This window comes from Saccostrea cucullata, unplaced genomic scaffold (assembly GCF_032062105.1).
Source record: "Saccostrea cucullata isolate Sc308-1 unplaced genomic scaffold, CSIRO_AGI_Scuc_v1 ctg1752, whole genome shotgun sequence".
Lineage (NCBI taxonomy): Eukaryota > Metazoa > Mollusca > Bivalvia > Ostreida > Ostreidae > Saccostrea > Saccostrea cuccullata.
In genome coordinates this window covers 33,729-43,350 of record NW_026938726.1, presented here as the reverse complement: position 1 = coordinate 43,350, position 9,622 = coordinate 33,729, and positions in this window count along the sequence as shown.

Below are 9,622 nucleotides of genomic sequence, written 5' to 3'. Positions count from 1 at the left end.
AATTATTCTCGAACGGGACGAAAGATAATAGTTTATATTTCTTGAAAATCAGAATGACGAAAGGATGTATTCGCTTTAACAAAAGAATTGACCTATAGGGGAGAACAATTTCCCGGAAAAAATGACATTTAAAAATCAATCTTTATTTGTTGTTTTCTACCGTATATATGTCTAAATTTTTTTAATTTGTATTTTATACTTAAAATTTATTATTTACAACTTTACAATAAACCTCCAAAGTTGACCGAAACACCATTTTGTTAGTTAAAGCGTTGATTTTTGCATGAATTTTGGCCTTGAAGTCCATCAGGGCAGGCCTGCCCCTAAATAAAATTGTGATATTTTGATAGGTTAAGATGTAAGGAATAATTTAAGATAAGATTTTTTTAGGGGCACCCCTGCCCTGAGGTCGAAATTCACAAAAAACCTATAAAAAAATAAGGAAACCAGATTTTCATAATCTGCTTTAAATTTATGCCTTTCATTATTATAGTCAGACTAGCTCAGTTGATATATGAACTGACTTTTATACCTTGGATACTCTCTTTTTAAAGTCGGGGGTTCGAATCCACTTGGTACAACACTTATAAAGTTTTTAATTTCGCCTTTCCAAAGACTATTTTAATTTTTTTTTATAGACTTGGATAATTTTTCTTCAATTTTCTATCACTTATGCATGCCCATTCTTGATATAAGAAACACTAAAGAGATATCAAATCGTAACAATCCAATGTACAGTTGTCAGTCAGGTGGAACGAACCTCAGTATAAGCACACTTTCTCCGAGGACAAGAATAACTCACTGTGTGTTACTCAATATGGGTATTCTTGGCAGCATTGAGCTGCGATGAATTTCAATTGTATATATTCCTTAGAATTTAATCACATTGATTTTTGCTACAGTAAATGCACTCCCTTGGATTTCATTTAAGCCTTTATAATTTGCACACATTAATGACAAGTTTTTATTATATCCACGGATAAATAGCCTAGACATAAAGAAGAGAATTTCAGAGACAGTAGACATTACCTTTCTGCACAATGAGAAGTAAAGACAAATATCAATTATTACATTTGGAGATAACAAATCAGAAAATCAATAAAAAGGGTTCCTCCTATCTCTACTCACTGTAATAAAGATTTAGGAAAAACAAATTGTTATATGTATACAGCCTAATGTCATTAATCAGAACGGAAATCGACAAGCTTTTTGTAGAGAATAAAACCAAGCCCGGTCCTATAGGTCAGATCCCTATTTATAATGAAGTGATCCTTTGAAGACAAAAACAGTAATGCAAAAATCTCATGAAATATTACAATAAGTCAATTTTTTCGTGCAATATTTTTTTTTAAAAAGAAAGAAATAAACAACTCGTACAGTTTTCACACCAAAGTTAAAAAAGAAAAACAACTCTTGTAGTTTTTTTATTTGCGGGAAAAAAAAAGAAGAAAATTACTGTTCATGATTAATTTTAAATGCTGCTTTAAAGTAGATGGACAGTAAAGTATATACATGTACAATAAAAACTATGCTTTGAGACAAAGAAAAAATGTGACCATAACATAAAATTATATGTACTGTAGAGAACAGGTTTAAAACAGTTTATATTTCTTGAAAATCAAAATGATGAAATTTGAAGACAAAAAAGGTAATGAAAATCAAAAGTTTATTCCAACAAAACAGATTATTTATCGAAATCGTCTGTCGTTTGCACACTCGAAGACTTTCAGCAATTGGTGTTTATATAGTATTAATTTAATTTTGTTTGTACCATGCATTTTTATTGGTTAAACACACAGGAAATATTTATTCCATTTTGTATAATCTGGTTTGCTCTGGTGCCACGCCCCCTTGACAACCCCTGCCGGAACTACTTTTTATGTATGTGCATGTAAATATTACATATGCATAGATGCATGTCATTGTTTGTTTACATGATTTATGTAACTTAGATAGTAAAGGAAATAAAATTATTAAAAAGTATAAATTCTTCGTCAACTTTATTGATGTATTAGTTAAAGTAAGATTTCTTCTTCCATTTATGCACATTTAGCAAAAAAATTAAGGATTGATTTTGGGTGAGTAATGTTTTCTGTGACATCCGGTCACAGAACGTCTGCTTTGTTTATAAACATCTTTTTTAAACATGGCATCAAACTTTGATTTAAATTATAATTTTAATCAACATCTTGATCAATCAACAAAGAATGAAGATGATGTAGACTGGGGGTCTCTAGACTTCCTCCTTGATGACGAATTCCAATTGGAACAAATTGTTTCCACATCAGCAGAAGATGCAATTAAGGAATTAGAGGCTGCATTTTCTACTGAAAGAAAAGAAAACTTTGCGCCACCAAAAATTGAAAATCCTTCTGGACAATCTACATGTAGGAGGTTCAAAACTGCCACAGAAAAGGAACTTTTTGACCTACAGGAAAAAAGGCAGTCAAGATCTACTAAAAATAACACCAAATGGGGTGTTAAATTATTTCAAGGTAAAAAATCTTTATAAGTTGAAAGGGGTAAAGCAATATTAATATATCAATACACCATTATTTTAACCCAGATTGGGAATTGCACCCAAATCTCTCATGACATATGATCATAAGCGCTTTCTTTAAGCTATCCAGGTGTTTTTTCTGGTGTTTTGACAATTTTTAACCCCCCCCTTTTTTTTTCTAGATTGGAGTATGGAATCACTAGGATACCTGACAGATTTCGAGACCATATCTGCCAGTGATTTGAACACACTCCTTGGCAGATTTTATGCAGAAGCATGTAAACAGTCAGACAAACGAAAACCTAGCCAAAATAATGAAAATATGGAATACCATAAAAATTCTTTCAAATCTATCAGATCAGCACTCAACAGATACCTACAGGACTTGGGACGGGATTTTGATATTGTTAGGGGAAGGGAATTCCGCACTAGTAACAACATTCTAGATGGAAAATTGAAGAAAAATCTGCAGGACGGCCTATCAAAGCCTACACAGCATAAGGAAATTATACCTCAAGCTGATTTGCTCAAAATTTCTGCTTACCTTTTTGATACAGAAAATCCAATCACCCTCCGCTACAGAACATGGTTCATAATTTCAATGCAATTTGTCACACGTGGATTAGAATTCCATCACCAACTGAAACGGGACTCTTTTGTTTTCAAAACGGATGAAAATGGCGATGAGTATGTCACATTATCTCACGAAACAAAACAAAAAAATTGGCAAGGTGGGATCGGCTCTACAGAAAATCCAAAGGAAAAGCGTATGTATGCTGTGCCTAGCGCCGGAGATAAATGTCCGATAAAAACGCTTAAACTCTTTATATCAAAAACAGATCCAAATTGCCGAGTTCCTGTTTAATCGTTGTATCAAAGCCGCACTTTCTTCCCCGGAAATTTGGTATGACAACATTCCACTTAAACCATACCAATTTACTAGATTTATGGCAGATATTTCAAAGCATTCTGATTGCTCCCGAAGGTACACAGCCCACTGTTTACGGGCAACAGCTATTCAGGGGATGAACGATGTCGGGTATGAAATAAGACACATAATGCATATGAGCGGACACAAGAGTGAAGCTTCGGTTAGAAGTTATAACAGAGACTGTACCACGATCCAAAAGAAAAACATGAGCGACACACTTAGCAGACTTACCGTTTCTACATGCAGCCCTGGGTGTATTCCTAAATCGCAGACTGAGGACCGAAGCCAGTCCATTGATCGCATGTCATCTAACGTTCCCATTTCCGCCTCGTCATCCAATCCCGGGATAGTTTCCCTTCAATCCTCGAATATTCTTTCAGCAGGATTCATGGCAAACTCCACATTTAATAACTGTGTTTTCAATTTTGAAAAATAACCGGCGCTGTACTTTGTGATTCCAAGATGTCTGCCGTCCTCTCGTCGGCCGTTGCTAAGCATATTCATGCGCGTATCACAGTTAACTTGTAAATTTAAATTTGATGTAAAAATAAATGATTCCTGTCATTAAAAATTGAATTATTTATCTGTTAATTAAATTATAAGGAATGAATCTAATTCTTGGCCATATTATCGAGTATAATCTGGTTTGGGTCAGTTTACGCTTTTTTATAATCCGCTTCGCGGATTATAAAGCGTAAACTGACCCAAACCAGATTATACTCGATAATATGGCCAAGAATTAGATTCATTCCTTAAATGATATCTTTGTTATCAATTTGTTTGTATACGTGTATGCAAGAATTTAAACAAATATTATAAAAATAAAACTTGGCTTTCTAACAATTTCACAACAAAGTTTACAAAGAAGAACAAACCTTGTAGTGTTTTTATTTGTGAAAAAAGTACATTACGGTTCATGATGAAAGTAAAATGCTGCTGTAAAGTAAAGGGATAGTAAAAGGACATACAATAAAAACTATGCTTTGAGAACAAAGAAAAAGAATCGTGGCCACAACATAAAATTATATGTACTGTATAGAACAGGTTAAAAACTTGAACATGGAATGATTTACATTTCGGGCAAAGTCCGTTACATAAATTACCCCATGTTGCCAACTGTTTAATGTTCCTGGCCTACTCAATAATCTACAAAGTGTGTTTTTTTATAATGATAAACATCTATTTGTGAATAAAAATATGAATAGTCTGGTCCGATTTATAGAAAAAAATACTTGTAACGGCAAATAATTATTATTATACTTCTGTTAAAATGTTTCCTATATAAAGTTCAGAAGGTAAACAAGCTATCTTTTATAGTTCACGCATAGCAAAGCTATACCCCGGGGTATAGTTTTTGCTATCCACCCTCCGAAAATTTTCATGCAATTTTAGCCTCCAAATTTTGATTTCCAACGATAGACCTATCTACTGATGATGTCATAATGACTTCAGTAGCATTGTGACGTCATCAGGATTTCAGATTATTCTTGCAGTAATATCTTATTCCGAAAAAATTCAAACCTCATAAATTATATTATACATCAGTATAAGAAAACGCTTATCCACTGGTTGTGCGTGGGATAGCTCTTTTATCAAACCCTTGACAGAAACTATTCCCCTCGGGCAAGCCCTCGGGGAATAGTTCTCTGTCGCGGGTTTGATAAAAGAGCTATCCCACTCACAACCAGTGGATAAGTGTATATTATTTGGTCCAGCATAGTTTTTTAACCTATTTCGAGTATGCTGAATCCGAAAAAATATGCTGGCCTTCATGAAAATGGCGTTAAAGAGTTCAAAATGGCGATTCAAAATGGCGGACATCCAATTTTTCTAATTTTCTCTTAATATCGTTCAAAAAGGAGAAATAATGCGTGAATATCTCACTGAGTGTAATACAAGTATAAAAATGATAATAGAATGCTAACATTATTAGTTAAACTCAGAAAATTTAGTCGTTTCTACACTTAATTCGAATTTCTCTGATTTTTTGCTCTATTGTTCTATATTCCGCTTTGTTCAGGATTTTACTTTTGCAAATATCCATACACTGCAGATTTGTAGTTTTTCCTCTGCATCTCACTTCTACAACTGAGTAATTGCGCAGCTGTAAGTTAAAAGTCAAAATGGCGATTCAAAATGGCGGATATTCATCTTTTTTAAAAAATTATTTCTTAATGTCGTTTACATAGGAGAAAGGATTTGTGAATATTTTACTGAGCGTAGTACAACTAAGTAAAATGCCAACAAAACACTAATTTGATCACTTTAAATCGAAAATTTAGTCGTTTAAATTTGAAATGTGTTGTATAGCTCAAAATGGCGATTCAAAATGACGTCTGATACACTCGAATTTCGTAGAAACTGCTTAATTCTGGTTCGTTTTGCACAAAATACATTACAGTTTTTTTAAAATACATATAGTATATTGATTAGTCCATTAAATGTGAACAAAAAATACTTGAAAAGATTCCTTTTTTTCTGGAAATAGTTAGAACAAAATGACTTAAGAGTTTCCAAATTTCCCCCTTCGTATTTGACCGTAAGTGTTCCAAAGCCTTTGAGCCCCCGTCCACCTAAATCACTCCCGAATCCTGTCATTATCAACTCGCGCTTCTACCTCAATATCCCTCGGCACACCATCAAATATAACTGAAGAAATTCTTGTCCGATTTCATCAAACACTTTGCTCTAGCTTTTTAGCACTTATAAGATCCTAGTATTATCCCCTAACATCTTCTATTCCAGCTTTATTTGCTACATGTTTCAGTCTTCTTCGGAATTTGGTATTTTCAACACTCAAGTAAAATGGTGCCCCGTGTCAAGGATGACAACCCCCTTAGCATGTAAAAGATCGTTTCTCTGGAGTTGGAAAAAGAGTAAGCTCACAGGGGGCCGCCAGAGAAACCAACATCCTTCAAAAACCGAATATTTAAACTGATAGTCCGCCGAAACATGGCTGAAAAATTGCCGACTCGGCGTTAAACAATATACAATCAATCAACCAACACTCAAGGAACAACACATTTATGTTCAAATGTGAAAAGTCTATTTTGATTTCCAAAACCATATGCAAAATGAACTACAGGTACTGTGAGCAATTAGCTCACTGAATGATACCCCGGTCTCCCATATGAATATAATGACAGTGTCCATGTTTTGCTATGGGAAACCCAAAATATGTGTCGGATCAAAAAGTAAAATAGAAGGTCACAATGGCAATATGTAATAAAGATTCTGTGAAAGTTTCATCAAATTTCATTCAGTGGTATGAGAGGAGTTGCGGATAAGAGATGGGTACGCCAAAGCGTAACAGACGGACGGACGGATGGACATACCGATTACTCTATACCCTCCCGCTTTTCAAGCGGAGGGTATAAAAAAAATCTCTGATATTCAAGACATGTAGCTCTTTATTTTGTGACCTCGTATAGATTTGTTCTCTTTTAGGGTAGAAAGGTCATTCTATTAGCAAGAAAATTCTCAAACTTGATGATCTAAAATCACATGTGTGCATATTTTGGTGAGAAAAGTTGTAAAATTATGCAATTTAAGAGCGCCTGAAGATTCCTCGTGATTCCTATCACTTACAAGCTTTCGTACTAATAAGCCTAAGCCATTCCTGATTTCGACCTAGTCAACACTTCTCTTGACAACAAAATTTTCTCGGACACTTCAAGAACTTTACAAGGCAACTTGATCCACACTTCTGTGTTAGGATAGTGTAAGATTGTATCAAGAATCGAGGGGGGATTGAACACAAACATTTTCTTCTTTCAGATTTTGAAAATTTCAAATTTTTTAAATTCATATACACTGTTCAATACAAAATTATCCATTCACAGCATGAAATTTTTGAGAATGCAATTGAATTTTTGACTGAAAATAACAAATTGCAAATGTAGGGACACAGAATCAGAGCTGGACAATCAAGAAAATTTATGGTTTACGTATACATATTATACTGATAATTCTTAATATATATGTTTATATTTGGATATTATAATATATTCAGATTTATATGTATTAGAAAAATTGGATGTCCGCCATTTTGAATCGCCATTTTGAACTCTTTAACGCCATTTTCATGAAGGCCAGCATATTTTTTTCGGATTCAGCATACTCGAAATAGGTTAAAAAACTATGCTGGACCAAATAATAATTATTTGCCGTTAGAAGTTATTTCTAGCCTTCTTTTTAAAAATCAGGCCCAAACTAATATAAAAATAATGTCTACATGAATTTAATTAAACAAAACATTTTACGTGTATTCCAAATTCTCCACCTATTGAAACCAGACGCAGTACTTGGTCAACTTCATTGTATCACAGCGGGCTTCAAGGTAGAGCAATCACTATGGACAGAAAGGTCGTGTAATTTATAAGTCGAAAAAATAAGGAGCGGCTGTTTTTTGGCTAAGCGTTATCTTCTTTGAAGTAAAAAAAGAAATGTCGGTTTTTCTGGATCAAATATTAAAAACCGAGAAACGAGTTTGATCAATCTTAGGGCTTTGCATACTACCCTTGATGTTTCAAAAAGTAAATTATTGTTTCATTATGAAAAAAGTGATGCATTTTCAAAATTCATAATATTATGACAGATAGGCCATGAAGTCCTGTTAATGTTTTCAAAACATACCTACAAATGATACAAATAACCTACCATAAAATCCACCTGCATGATAAAAAATTCAACAATTAGTCTTTCGTGAACAAAGTTCTAATAATATACAATTCATACTGAAATAAATACTATTGATATTAAATGATATATATGGATGTAACAAACAATATTGAAGCTCAGAACTCCATAAAACAATACAAAATAGAGGCGGAGCAGACACAAACCTCCAAAACATCAGAGGTGGGATCAGGTGTTATGGAGGAGTAAGCATCGCCTACCGATCTGTCACAACCGCTGTGTGAACTTTGTCATGATCGGAATGACAAAAAATGAAGAAAAAAAAATAGAAAAAAAACCAATAAACAAAGTTTACTTTTTCTCTAAAAGCAAAGTTATCGATTTTTTTTTTATTAAAATTTTTTAAATCGGAAGTAAATGTAAGTCATAGGCAAAGCTGACTCATGATAACCCGAGATGCACAAATATGTTTTCTGTTACTTAAACAGGTACTCCCCTTTTTTCTGCTATAGAATGAAATATATTGAGATAACGGTTTAATATGATTTAAGCTCAGAAGTCCATAAATGAAGGATATGGAGATAACGAACAATATTCACTATCAAAGTGTATAAAACAATACAAAATAGGAGTAGAGCAAACACGGACCTCCAAAACATCAGAGGTGGGATCATGTGTCATGGAGAAGTGAGCATCTCCTGGTGACCGGTCACACCCAACTGTTTCCTCGTATGTGAATGTCGGTGTATACCGGTATTTGCAAGTTCAGTTTTTCCTAAAGTTAGGGTTGGGCTTTGAGAGTAGGCTAATTGTATTATACTAGAACGCGCGCAATGTTACAGTTTATGTATGGATCGAAAAAATCTTGGAAAATAATTTTCTCAAGAAGGGCAGGGTTAAATCTGATAAAATTGTAGATATTCCGACATTGTTTTCAAAGCTTTCGATAAAAATTTGTTTGTATCATGTGTCCTTAATATATAATCCTTATGATGTTGCTTTTGGAAATGACGTTATTTATCTGCTCTTTGGTTGAAAGAAAAGAATTGGGGCCTGCATGAATGTTTATAATAGCTTAGTTTAAACCTACAGGTAATTGTACATGTACTCAACTTCATCTCCCACCATATGACATTACGTAATATAATTATAATTTAGGCATATGCCTTTCATTTTGTTGAAATATTGTACGTAGTCCATCAATAAACTCTTTTATTCCACAATAATGAAAATATTGAATCAAGTGTCAAGCAGTAAACTTATGGATAAAATGCTGGAATCTAAAATGGACTGCATTTTAATCTTATGAGAAGCAATGTTTTCAGAATAAATCACAAGACATAATTTATATTTGTACTTTATATCATGATTTATATTTGTACTCTAAGATATAAACAAAGTCAGATTTTCAGACAAGACAGCACAATTATGCCATACATACCAATAAGACTCCAAAAGTGGGATACCACTGCTCTCTGAATTTGCCAGTATGGCTTGTTTTGTATCAATTCTTGTTAAAAAAATTGACTCCGTTTATCAATAAATGTTACTTT